We start from the raw sequence: 13,959 nt of genomic DNA on the forward strand, positions 1-13,959 counted from the left end.
CATAGGAATCTGGCTGCTGTTCAATAGTCCTGCCTGGAAAAGAAATATATCTGTTTCTTCTACTTTAGTTAACACTTCCCTAAAGTCCAGTATGTGGGCTCCAATAACATTACCTGGACCTTCTCCCTCCTTTGTGCCATGGTAGTCAAGGCAGAGGATGCAGACGCAATACAGGAAAAGTTACTTGGAGAAAGTAGAGCATATGTGTGATACATTTGATTGATGATAGTTCTTAGTCCAACATTCAAAGCTCACCTTGTTCCCTATAACTGGGTTCAATCTCCTCTTCAGATTCCTCACCAATGTTTCCCACATAAAACCTATGCTTCAGCTCCATGGCCCAGTTTCCTTGAATACATATTGTGTACTCTCATCTCCATTCTTTGTCAAAAACATGTTCTCTGTCTGAGAAATCTTTCCTCCAAGGAACCACATTTAATCCACTGTCAGAATTCAGTCTAAAGCCACTCTCTTCAGGAATCTTTTCCTGATCACTCCCTCTGTCTCCTATAGTTCCACATTACTTAGTAGGGTAGTTTTCTGTTTTAGTGTTACTAAGGTACCCTCTGGAGTTGAAACCCTGACTAGCTGTGTGTTCTTATATGGAATCTTTCAGTGAACCCACTTCATCTCCCCTGACACACTCCTATTTCTTATTCAACACAAGAAGCAGTCTGAGCTGCTCCTACAAAGAGGTGCAAATAGCAGGTATATGATTTGAGGCTATCATATGATTTGAAAAAATTTTCTTATTTGGCCTTTGGTGAAAGCTTTAAAGATATCTTATAAAACTGATAACATTATAATGAAATTCTTAGATTCATAACCTCAAACTTTGGATTTCTAGAATGTCAATTTTGTAAAGATCCTTTGAGGAGCAGCTAGTTTAATATTGTTTTGTTTTTAATTTAATCTTCTTATTTTTCAGTTGGAGAAATTGCTTTTCAGAGAGGTAAATGAGTTGGTAAAGACCATATATGCATTTAAAAAATTTTTAATCAACATTATTGTTCAACAACATAATTGCAATTATCTAGAAGCCAAATGTGGCTTATGTCGGTGTTGTTTCATTGTCTTCAGGTAAATTGATTATGTATACGTATGTAAGATACTGTTTCTTCAGTTACTAAGAATAGAAATCCATTCTGTTTAGCTTAGTGAAAAGGAAATGCATTTGATGGATACTGGGGTCTTACAGAATTAATGGGAGGTGGGAGAGACCAGGACTTGAGGGTGAACTAGAAGTGAAGAGCTTTGGCACCAGGGAGAGGAGGCCACCAAAGTGGCCTTTGAGTAGAACAGTCTGGTCAGAACTTGAAGGAACATAAAGTCTTTCATTATTTCCTCTCTATTCAAGGAGGTCATATCTGATTGGTCCAGATAGGGTTATGTGCCTTGGCATGGGACAGCAAGGCCTTTCCCTTTAACACCATTCAACTATCTCCAGTGAGGAAGGAGTCATTTAGATGGAAAACAGTTTGCACTTAGGAAGAGGAACCAGATGCTGAGCAGTCCAAATTTACTGATGCCTCTATAAGAACCCTTCATTCAAATAAAGTGAAGTAGACAATACTGATATTGTAGAGCACCAGTGTGTGTCAGGAGTTTTTACATGTATTTTCTTATTAGATTCTTTGAAGAAATCTGCAAGGAAAATAATATCATTCCCATTTTTTAAAAATCAGAAAACTGAAGATAAGAGGATAAGGCAATTGCCTGGCAAAACTAGGAGATAAAGCCAGATCTGTTTGCCTCTAAAATCTGCATTCTCATTAATACTTTAAGCCTTTATGCATGTAAAGCAGGGTGGGGAACCTTTTTTTTTTTTTTTTGCCAGGGCCATTTAGATATTTCTAACGTCATTTGCGGGCCATACAAAATTATCAACTTAAAAATTAGCCTGCTATATCTGGCCAAACAATTAACTTTACCCCTAATTCCTTGGCAGTGCCAGATCAAATGATTTCTCGGGCCATTCTCCTTCCCTGATGTAAAGGGACTAATGCAATTCCTGGTACTTAGTAGGTGCTCTGCCCTAAGGAGCATGAGCTACAGGGAAACATTATTGATGCTTGCTATTCCCTTTGCCTGAAACACTTTTCCCCAAGAAATCCAATGGGTTCATCCCTTCATTTCATTTAGATATTACCTCATCAGAAAGGTCTTCCTTGATAACCTTTTATAACAGACTTATCACCCCCTCCTTTTCTTTCTATTCCCATAGGCTGCCTTTTTTTCTTTGTTGCATTTATTACTGCCTGACATGTATATGTGTTTGCCAATATGTTCTTTTCCATAAAAACATAAATTTTGTTGTATTAGTAATTTTCCTTAGCATTAAGAACCATGCTTGATACATAATTGTTTGATGAATGAACAAAACAAATATAATTGGAAGAGCAGTTCTCAGCTCTCTCTCTAACCATCATCATAGTTTTGGTCCAGTCATTTCCTTCTCCTGGCCTCAGCTGTAAAATGAAAAGGTTGAACCAGATCAAACCCAACTCTTCTTTACCTGTTTCTTGGCATCTGAATTCTGTTTATCTGTTTAGTTAGTTTATATTGTGTTTCTCTGCTTGCTTGCTTTTGAAAAAACTAAAAAAATAATTGATAGATACTGGACTAGATGATCCCTGAAGTCCCATCTCTATAAAAGTGTATGGCAGTGTCAGTGTGGAGTGTATAGACCTCCCAGATAGACTACAAAGAAAATCTCTTGGGAGATTTTCCTCTTTTACCTTCAATTATCTGATTTTTTAAAAAAGTTTTCCGCCTCCTATACTTTTGATTCCAAATTTCAGGAAGTTTGTGGATGACTTACAAAGTTCCTTTATTCTTTTCAATGACCAAAAGCTCTTTACTGAGTCCATCTTATTTCAATTAACATAATAACCCTGAAAAGTGGGAGGTTGTGAAATACATTAATTCACAGTTTCTAAGATTAATAATTGCACTAAAGTATGAAAGCTCTTTCATATAATTTTTTTTTAAACTGTGAAGATGAGTGGCTCCCAGCCTTGTAGGGAACTCAGGTCTTACAGCTGTCATACTCCTGCAGTAATTATTCTGTGCCTTCACAGGCAGATGATAGGACTGAGAAATCCACTTAGACACTGTCTTTCATGTGATGAAGACCAAAATGTCAGAGCTGACTCCTGTGAATCAGCATTTTCACTGGATACTGTGTAAGGAGATAACCTGATGTGCATAACCAATGCCCCTTAGGAGCCAACGGCCTTTGAGTATAGAGGGTCACTTGAAATGTACTTGAATCCATTAATAGCTCTTCACTTCTAGTAGGGCCCATCTTTACTCCACAATATGGCTTACAAGGTACCCCCCTATCTTCCTTTCGACCTCATTTTTTTGCTGTTCCCTGACTTATTCACTCTCTCATTCACTCATTCATTCAATTAAAATTATTTATTTAGTTATTACTGTGTACCAGATCTTGGTAGCAACTAGAGCTTTATGATGTGCAAATAGAAACATGGCCTTAATCTAATGGAAAGAGGAGGAGTGGTATCCTATATAATAAAAGCTTAATATGCTAAGTGTCTGACCATTCGTTAGACCGTTTAACCAGTCGCTATGATGCACACTGACCACCAGGGGGCAGATGCTCCAACCTGCGGGGATTAGGTTAGCTTGCTGCTGGGGTCTGGCCATCAGGACTGGGCGAGTCAGGCCAGACACGCCCTGGAGCCCTCCCACAGTTCCTCCCTGGCCCCGATCGAGCTCATGCACCGGTGGGGTCCCTAGGCCTGGCCTGCACCCTCTCTCAATCCGGGACTGCTCAGGGGATGTTGGAGAGCCGGTTTTGGCCTGATCCCCTCAGACCAGGCCAAGAGACCCCACCGGTGAGCAAATCCATGCACTGGGCCTCTATAGTTAAGCTTTAATAAAGTATCATGTTAACATAGTATAGTACCAGGGTCACAGAGAGGAGAGAGAGGGCCTAACTAGGGTAGGTGGAGGGAAGATTTCCAAGAGGGAGTGAGACCAAAGGTAAGTAACTCTAGACATAACAGGCTGGACATAGGAGACACTTGTTAGTAGGCTCCTGTGATTTGACAACTCAGCTCACCTGTAGACTTAGTCCCAGCCATGTAGGGAGCTCAGTCCTATCCTGCAGGTAGTGGATAAGAGCCACTGGTAAGATGACATTTCCTCCAAATCTCAGCATTTTTTTTTCTCAGAATCACAACTAAGTCCTGACCTGACTCGGTCTTCTATCCAGGAAGATGGATCTTTGCTTTACCTTTATCTCTGACTCTAGTCCCCACCACCTCCTTGTTCTGATCCTGATAACCTAGTGCTTTTTGCTAAATTCATCTGGCTGGGGTCTTATAGCTGTTGTACTACTGTAGTAATTCTGGCACCAAAGGGAAATCTTCCCTTCTCTGTATCACACCTGTCCAGAACTGAGGCATATCTCAGTCTCTGTTTCTCATTCAGTGCTTTGCCTCCTCAGCTCAGATATTACACTTCACAGCCTGACACTCCCTGTGTACCCTCAGATCATCAAGTCATGATCAGTTTTCATGTGGAGCTAGGATTCCTGGCCTGGCTTCCTCATCCACTGATGGACCTCCTAGGAGATAACCCCTCAAGATTCCCATTTTGCTCCCTATGTACTCATGGCAGTTTTTCATTCCCAAGTCCCTTTATCATAATAGGAAAGGGTTATTTCCATGTGACCTGGCTTGGAACCTGGTATGTACATCTTCTCTGCCAAGCAATCCTACTCTCTTCCACCTCACTGACTCTGATCATATCTTCATTCCCTTGAGACTTTCTGTCTTGTGGAGCTGAAAGTGACTTGCTACCCTTGACTTCTGGCCCGCCTTATTTTTCTCCTTGATGGCCTTCTTCCTTCGCTGCTGACTCAGTCTTAGCTCCAACATCATTGTCTCTCATCCCCTGTTGTTCTGAGCTTGGAAACCTAGTTTTTGGACCAGATCACTTTTCACTTTTCTTTTTGGCTAAGCTCCCTATATCTGGCAACCTGGAATTTAGGCCATTTCCTGGCTTCCTTGGACTAGAGGTCAGTTGAACCTGCTCTCACCATCTATCCCTCTCAGTTTATCCCACTGGGGTCTCCGTTTATCTCACTTAATGAACAGGTACTCCCTGTGCTAGGATTTGGTGGTGAGGGCATGTGAGGAGGAGATGATAAACCAGAAGATTCTCCAGATGGTCCTATTTCCCTACATTTTTTTGTCTATTGCTGAGTGCTCCACCTCAACCATGGCCATGCTAGCTTATAGTGCCCCACTCCATGAGTGCAGGGGGCCAGTCTGTGGCCACTCTGCACTGGAGGCCATTCTGATGAGAGCCATGCTGCTTAGTGAACCAGGTCCAGCTCTACATTCACAATCTGGAAGACCTCTCAGAGTAGGTCTTGACATCTGAATTCTGTTTACCTGTTTGTTTAGTTTGGTTATATTCAGATGCCACGCATTACATGGTAGGGTTTGTCAATGGCTCTTTTGCCTTAAAAAAATCTGATCTGATGGTGGTGTAAGGAAAAGCAGGAAGAATCCAGAAACAAGCCAGGGCACTACATTATGTGGGAGAGGAGAGGAAAAGAAGGCTTTGTCTGGATGATTAATGCCTTTATCTTCTCTCTAAGATAAGCTCTGTGTGAAACTCCTACAAAATCTATCTCATAGATCAGCTTAGAAACTCCTCCAACATAGTAAGCTTGCCTACCCCAGCTCTGCAGGGAAACCACTAGCCAACTGTGGCTTTAGAACTTCTTGTTCCAAGCAGGCCACTGACAATCAGCCTTTTTACCTCTCTATCATTATCTCCTTACTGGTATACATTCCCTCAATGCATGTCACAAACATCTACTATGAGTCTACCATGTGTCAGGTTATTCATTGGTGAACAGAAAGAAGATATTGTTCCTACCTACATAGAAATGTAAACTATAAGTAAGCAAGCACAAATACACATATAATTGTAAATTGAGGTAGTGCTTTGAGGGAAAAGACCTAGTTGCTCCAAGGGAGACAAACAGGAGAGTCTAATTTAGGTGATGATAGGAAAGATAATATGAACTAAAACAAAAATGAAGACTAGAAGTTAGCTAGGCAAGAGAAGTAGTGTGGAGAACAGAAAGAATAGAAGAAAAATTATTCAAAAGTCTTGAGATAGACTATGAACTTGGTTCATCTGAGAAAATAAAAAAAGTCATGTTAAGGACTTTGGATTTTATTTTAGCATAATTGGAAATTATGGAAGCGTTATAATTCAGGAAATGACGTGATCCAATTTTGTTTTGAAAAGGCCATGTGGAGAAGGGATTGGCGAGAAGAAGAATGAGAAAAAAGGAAGCTGGGTAGAATTGGGGACTTTTTCAGCAAACAAGCAAGAATATGGAAATAGAGACAAGTAGACAGATTGGAGATAACTTTTAAAGATAGAATTTCAATATAATTTAAAGACCTTAGTAAGATTGGGACTTCCATAGCTTCTGTCCTAATCCAACCCATTGTTTTTTCTTGCCTGGACTACTGAAATAGATACCCAAGTATTCTCCTTGCTTTCACTTTTCTCCTCCCCACCACAGGCTGTTTCTCTACTCAGGGGCTCCTTTCAAAATGCAAATCAAATCATTTCATCATTCTCAGTATCTCTACCCTATAGTGGCTTCTCATACAAAACTCCTACCAAGGCCAGACCCCAGTGGGATCTTGTTGCCTCTCTCCCTTTCTAATTCATTTTCTATCAGTCACCACCTTACTCCTGTTCAATCACACTGACCTTGTTGTTCCTATAGACACAGGAAGCTTATTCCTGCCCTGGGACTTCTGTGCTTGCTATTCCAGCTGGACCACTGTTTTCTCAGATACATATATATACATGGATTATTTCTTCATGTCATTTATTACCACCACCCCCCATTATTCTCTATCTCCTTACCTTGCTTTATGTGTATTCATTACACTCATCATTACCTTACACTACATTATATATCGATTTGTTTATCTCTCTTTCTCTCTAGAATTTAGTTTCCATGGAATTACTTTTTTACTTCTGCTTCCCCCACATCTAGAAGCGTGTCAGCATAGGAAGAAGCTCCCAGGCAATATTTATTGAATGAAAAAATGAAGGAAAGGTGAAAGAGAGAAAGTCATCTAGGTTGACTCTGAGGTTCCTGGCTTGTCCAGTTGGATGAGTGGGGATTATGGACTATTTACTGAGTTGGGAGCATTTTCAGAAGGCCAGGTTTGGGGGTGGTCAGGAGATCCATTTAAATCAGGCTGAACTGGAGACATTCAAGAGGAGCAATCAGGTATAGACAGGACCACAATAATTCATCCTCCCTACTGAAAGTGAACAGGGAAACTAAAAATAAAATAGTGTGTATTTTTTGAAATACTCATGTGTTAACCACCAGTTATTCTATTATATTGGATTTAAAAAACAAATATTTTAAAATAAAAATTTATTATAAAAATAAAATTAATATATATATTCATGTACATGAAAGCAAAACTTTTGAAAAAAATACCTATATTTATTTTCTAAAACCAATGCAATTATTTTTGGCATACTTTCACTTGTTTCAGTTTCTTAGCTACATGTATATTTAATACAATGTCATTGGTATTTTTGTGAAGAATGTATTTTTCTAATATGGTTTTATTATTTTTAGTTTTTATTACCTAACCTTAAGTCTTCTTCAGAATTGCATTTTATGGTTGTTTGAAATTGTTGACACATTCAACTGATTCTTCTTTATAGATCACTAGTGGCCCAGTGCATGAAATTCGTGCATGGGGGATGACCCTCAGCCCAGCCTGCACCCTCTCCAATCTGGGACCTCTTGGGGAATGTCCGGCAGTTGGAACATCCTTCTCACAATCTGGGACCGATGGCTCCCAACTGCTCACCTGCCTGCCTGCCTGATTACCCCTAACCACTCTGGCTGCAGGCCTGCTCGTCCCCAACTGTCACCTTTGCTGGCCTTCTTGCTCCCAACTGCCCCCCACTTGCCAGCCTTATCGGCCCCAACTGCCCCCTCCCTGCTGGCCTGCTCACCCCCAACTGCCCTCCCTCTGCTGGCCCGGTCACCCCTAACTGCCCTTCCTTGCCAGCCTGGTCGCCCCCAACTGTCCTCCTCTGCCAGCCTAGTCCCCCCGAACTGCCCTCCCCTGTAGGCCTGATCGCCCCCAACAGCCCTCCCCTGAAGGCCTGATTGCCCCCAACTGCCCTCCCTTGCAGGCCTGGTCCCTCCCAACTGCCCTCCCTTGCTGGCCTGATCGCCCACAACTGCCCTCTCCTGCCCGCCATCTTGTGGTGGCCATCGTGTGTCCACTTGGGGGCAGCCATCTTTGACCACTTGGGGGCAGCCATCTTGTGTCTTGGAGTGCCAGTCAATTTGCATATTACCTCTTTATTATATAGGATAATGCTGTTCAGTAAAATCTACTCTCTAGATACTGAGGTACCTAGTAAACTTAGAGCACATTCTCCTAAGTATAGGACATTATCAGTTCTAAGCTTCTTAGTATTCAAATATGTAAACATTTTAGTCCAAATGATTTTATAGCTACTATCTTGTTTACTCCCTTCAGAGACCTTTTCCTGGATACATTTTTTTTTTTTTTTATAGGACAACTTTTGTCAAAGAAGGCATTTCATCAAATGCAGATGCTGCAAAATTATAGGCCTTCTAAATTTAATTTCACTCAGGTCCAGAATATAAATATCCAATTAAAAAAGGAGCTTCATCAAAAAATTCTCCTCCTAAACTGTGGTATCCAAAGGTATAGTCATTGAATTTCACAATTAAATCTGTACTCCAGTTGTGCTTTCATCACTTAATTTGTGCAATTCCTCCCTCGCTTTTGTAGGGATAAATGTCATGTTTTCTTATTTGTAATCTTTGTTTTCAATAATTGCAATTTGATATAAGCTTTAAAGACTGAAATACATGGGTGCTTCACTTATTGAATATTTGATTAAAGATTTCCAATTGATTTTGAACAAAATGCAACCAAAATTGCGTTCTTATTTAGAGGTCTCATTAACAAAATGTAGGGATCTCAGTAACAACAACACACACAAAAGCAAAATCAATGTTGATTAACAAAGCAGCATAATAAGGCTCAAAATCTCTAAAATCCCATTGATGGCAGACAGTAAAGAAAATAAGCATGGCTTGCCTTCCTGAAACCTAAAAAAAATATTTTGCATGTTGTTTAGCGTTAACTGCATAAAAAATTACATAGTTCTCTTACTTGGTATAAATTTTGAGAACTATAATTCCTATTTTGAAGATAGAAAATAAAAGTTGCTTTGGATGCACTTATAATTTATATGGACATCTCAAACAAATTTAAAATAAATTTCTATTATATAGGTTTGTTAGTTTAACAAGTATATTGCTTTTACCAAAATTTGTATACATATTGCCCTAACAAAATATAAGTAATTTTAATGTTAATATTGAAAATTTTAAAACTGAATTATCAGCATTATTACCAATAAGGAAGTATTTTACCTTCAACAGTATGAAATTCCAAGAGCTTGACTATGAGTCCATGAATTGGAGGACAGTAATTAAATTACATTGGAATTAAGTTAAATTATTTTCTATTTGAAACATCTGATGACACTGGTATAAAACTGCTGGTTTTAGTTCTGCTAATAGAAAAAAGACCTTAACTTTATATACAAGAAAACTTCGAATTAAAAATGATTTAAATTATATTAGCAGGATAGTCAATGTTCTAAATAACAAGTGATACATATCCAACTCTGAAGTGTGGCTTTAACTTAGGTTATCACTGTTCTTCTAAAATATTTCAATCATTTTTCTTCTATGCTCCTGCTTTTTAAATATATATATTTTAATTGATTTCAGAGAGGAAGGAAAAGGGAGAGAGAGATAGAAATATCATTGATCAGCTGCCTCCTGTAAGTCCCCTAAAGGGGATCTAACCCGCAATCCAGGCATATGCCCTGTCCCGAATGGAACTATGACCTCCTGGTTCATAGGTCAAAGCTCAACCACTGAGCCATGCTGGCTGGGCAATGTTCCTTCTTTTAGATGTGTAAACTGTAGCCTTTGGACATATGTTTTCTTTAAATAACTGTTAAATCAAGTAGATGCTAATATTTAGCAGAGTTGTGTCTCCTGGTTTTTATGTGGTCATGTTATCAGTACTCCCTTCAGTATTGAGAAGGGAGTACTGAGAAACTTTTTATGCAGTGTTCATCACTTAATTTCATGAGAAATAGAAAATTAGTATTTAAGTTTCCTAAAACATGCACTTTAAAAATTTGAGCTAATTGCTGGTTTATTGCAATATTTTTTTGTAAAGTGTAACAAAAAACATTTTTAGATTTACATCATCCTATCTAATAAAGAGTAATATGCAAATTGACCATCATTCCAAGACACAAGATGGCCACCCCATGTGGTCACAGATGGCTGCCCCCATGTGGATACAAGATGGCCACCACGGAAGGGCAGTTGTGGGCAGTTAGGGGTGACCAGGCCAACAGAGGAGGGCAGTTGGGGGTGACCAGTCTGGCAGAGGAGGGCAGTTGGGGGGGACCAAGAGCTTCAGGGAAGGGCAGTTCGGGGGGACCAGGCCTGCAGGGGAGGACAGTTGTGGGCAATCAGGCAAGCAGGGAGGGCAGTTAGGGGTGACCAGGCCAGCAGAGGAGGGCAGTTGGGGGAGACCAGGTCAGCAGGGGAAGGCAGTTGGGGGGTGCTAGGACTGCAGGGGAGGGTAGTTAGGAACAATCGGGCTGGCCGGGGAGCAGTTAGGCATCGATCAGGCTGGCAGGGGAGTGGTTAGGGGGTGATCAGGCTGGCAGGCAGAAGCAGTTAGGGGCAATCAGGCAGATGCAGGCAAGCAGTTGGGAGCCAGCAGTCCTATATTGTGAGAGGGATGTCCCAGATTGAAGAGGGTGCAGGCTGGGCTGAGGGACACCCCCCCCCCACACAAATTTCATGCACTGGGCCTCTAGTATGATACATATGCCAAGAGCAACCAGATTATTCTCTGTAAGCAGGACTACCCAGTCTACTTCTCAAACATATTTCCTATTCGCCTACCCTATACTTTTCCACATTTCCTATTGATCCCACCAACTAGTGACCTGGAAGCCCCATGCATCTGGCAAGTTGCTGTCTTGGCTACTGCAGGATTGGCTGGTACCACAGGCTACCAGCAGGGGCAACATCTTTAAATACTTCCCCACCACCACTTGGGACCTGAAGGAGTTAAGTGCCTTTTTGTATCAGGATGGACATGCTTAGTTTTGTCAGAGAGCACACCTCCTTGTAAAGCAGGTGTCTGTTATGTTGGGTCTGGGAATGGTCAGGAAGAGAAAATGAGGTTATCATTGGTTTTCTTCCATGATTGTTTTGGTAGTTTTGAAAACATAGTTTTTTTCACCTAAGAGTTATGACAACTGTAAGAGAGGCACATTGTAGTAACCACATTTTACATCAAGGTGCCAAAAGGGAAAGAGTCCTGCCCAAGGACAACAGCTTGGGCCATAAGCCAACACCTAGTTCTTGTCCAGTGTTTTCTCCGTAGGCATCTGGATTGGAGAACACAGGTGACTTAGCGGCTTTCCTGCCTGCTGGGAGCCTGCCCAGGGAGTTTCTGGTTGCATTAGCACTCTGCCAGCAGCCACATGTAGGTAGGAATAGTGTTGCTGTTCATGACCAGGGGGAATAATCAGTCTCAGCTATTCCTGGGCTCTAAACCAGCCAAAGTAATTGGGTTTAATTTTAATTTTTTAATGGCTTGAAATTAATAGAAGCAGCTGCTGCCACAGTGTGTAGGTGTCCTTCTCCAGAAGGTAGAGTAAAAAAAAAAAATCTACACATAAAATAAACTCTGAAAAATAAACAATAGAGTGTGTAGGACAAAAAGGTTAATTCAGAAATCAAGCAGTGTGTTTTTGTTATTCAATACTCTCTGGCAATATGTGGCACGGTCTCTGCCCTCCCACCACTAGTGCCCATCAGCCCCTGATAAGATGGTAATCTGATTAGACGCCAGTGTAAAAATGTGTTGCCTGTATCTGAGCACTCCCTCACTCTCTCTCCCCCTCCCTGTGACTCACCCAGAGATTAGCTGTGACAAAGTGAGGAGAAAGATAAGAATAGATATGCTGGTGACAGGAGCCCTATTATAATTATTCAGGGGAAGATAAGATTGGAATTAGGAGCAGGGCCTGTTTGCCTAGGGAGGGTGGATTTATAATGTGGGCATCCATGCCAGGTGTCTGGCTGTGCCAGATGCCAAGAAGAAAAGGAGGAGGCCAGTTGGCTGAAACAGGTGATAGTCTGAGTTGTTCCATCCAATCATAGACTAAAGGCCTGCATTGGCATGGATGACAAACCAGAGACTCAGCTGCCCTCATGAAGGGAAGAGGAATCGAAATCTTACCTCTATTTCAAACCTGTGAAACCAGATTCCAGTTTACTTCCCAGATCTAGGGACATGAAGTTGTGGAACCAAGAGACTGTTTCTGCAGCTGCAATTGTTGAATGAATTTCAGATGGCATAACCTTGGTATGGGGGGAAGAATATATGTTTATCAGTCAAACCATACTGCACATCAAAAAAGTAGCACATTATTCGCATACAGGAGGTGCTTAATATGTTACTCCCTGTGGATGTATCTGAGTGACTTTGTTTTGCATACTTCCTTTAGGACTGCGAGCTGAAAAGATTGGTTCTTTATTATTTCCCTTTCTGCTAATTTGAAGAAAAAAGTTTGTCTACAGTCAAAGAAGACCCAGGGGTTGGAATTCATCTACCCATGTCCCTATTTCCTGCTTGATTGGAGAGGAAATCAGGGCTCCTGTCTTTCAGGCTCCTGAGGAGGGTACGGAATGTTGTTGTTTTAGAGAACCTTACATACTCCTGTAGGTTCTGGGCTTCTCCTCTGTGCTCAGGTAACCTCCAAAACAAAGATGCATTGGACTGACATTTTGGAGAGAAGGCACAGAGGATGGTAAATGGGAAGAAATCATTCATTCATTAAGTTATAAATTCACTCATTCATTCAACAAACATGTTTTGAACTCCTGTCAAGGCCAATCTCTGTGCTAAGTGCTATTGATTTTGAGATGAATCAGAAATAACAGCCATATCTGCAATTAGTATTTAGAGCAATTCATTCATCCTGGAGTTGCTGACAAAGACTTCAAAAAGGAAATGTCATGTGAATTGGGCCTCACTTTTCTACATAAGAATTCACTATATAGAAAAAAGTATGGGAAAGGCGGTTAAAGGTAGATCAATACTTTAAAAAGGCAGGGAAGCATTTGAGAAGATAATGTATTCAGGGAAAGACTCACAGCTTCACGTGGGGAGTTCACAATCTATATTGGCTGGTGTGTCTGAAATAATTTACTCTAGTTGTTAATCTCTTAAAGTTAACTCATGAATATATTAATTTATTCAATTCATAATCATTCTTGAGCACTTCCTTCATGCAAGGCTCTGGATAGATCCTGCAGAACCAAATATGAGTAATATACAGACCCTGCTCTCATGTAGTGCTCAGTCTAATGCAGTCGAATTGATATAATGAAAATTGGGCTATAATAGAAAAGTATCTACACTAATAAAAGAGAAAAATGCTAATTGACTGTACCTTCACTACGGCCACAGCCAATCAGGAGCGATGTGCATATTAAGCCAACAAAGATGGCGGTTAATTTGCATATGCATAGGCCTGGAGGACAGTGCCTGACGCTGCCTGCGAGGTCCAGGCAGCCATCAGGGACTGGACAGGCATGGCAGACAGTGACTGGCGCCGCCCGCGGAGTCCAGGCAGCCATCGGGGTGGGGTAGGAATGGCAGGCTGCGCCTGATGCCACCACGGGGTCCAGGCAACCATCGGGATGGGCAGGCATGGCCTGTCGCCACCTGCGGGGTCCAGGTCGCCATCAGGGTGCAGGGA

At 41.2% G+C, this 13,959-nt stretch overlaps 1 protein-coding gene across 1 annotated transcript in view; it reads left to right on the top strand.

Moving 5' to 3' along the window:
- The window catches only part of BEND5 (BEN domain containing 5), an 800,567-nt gene that overhangs the window by 506,557 nt on the left and 280,051 nt on the right, over positions 1-13,959 (top strand). The window lies entirely within an intron of this gene.

This window comes from Eptesicus fuscus, chromosome 9, assembly GCF_027574615.1.
Source record: "Eptesicus fuscus isolate TK198812 chromosome 9, DD_ASM_mEF_20220401, whole genome shotgun sequence".
NCBI classification, from domain to species: Eukaryota; Metazoa; Chordata; class Mammalia; order Chiroptera; family Vespertilionidae; genus Eptesicus; species Eptesicus fuscus.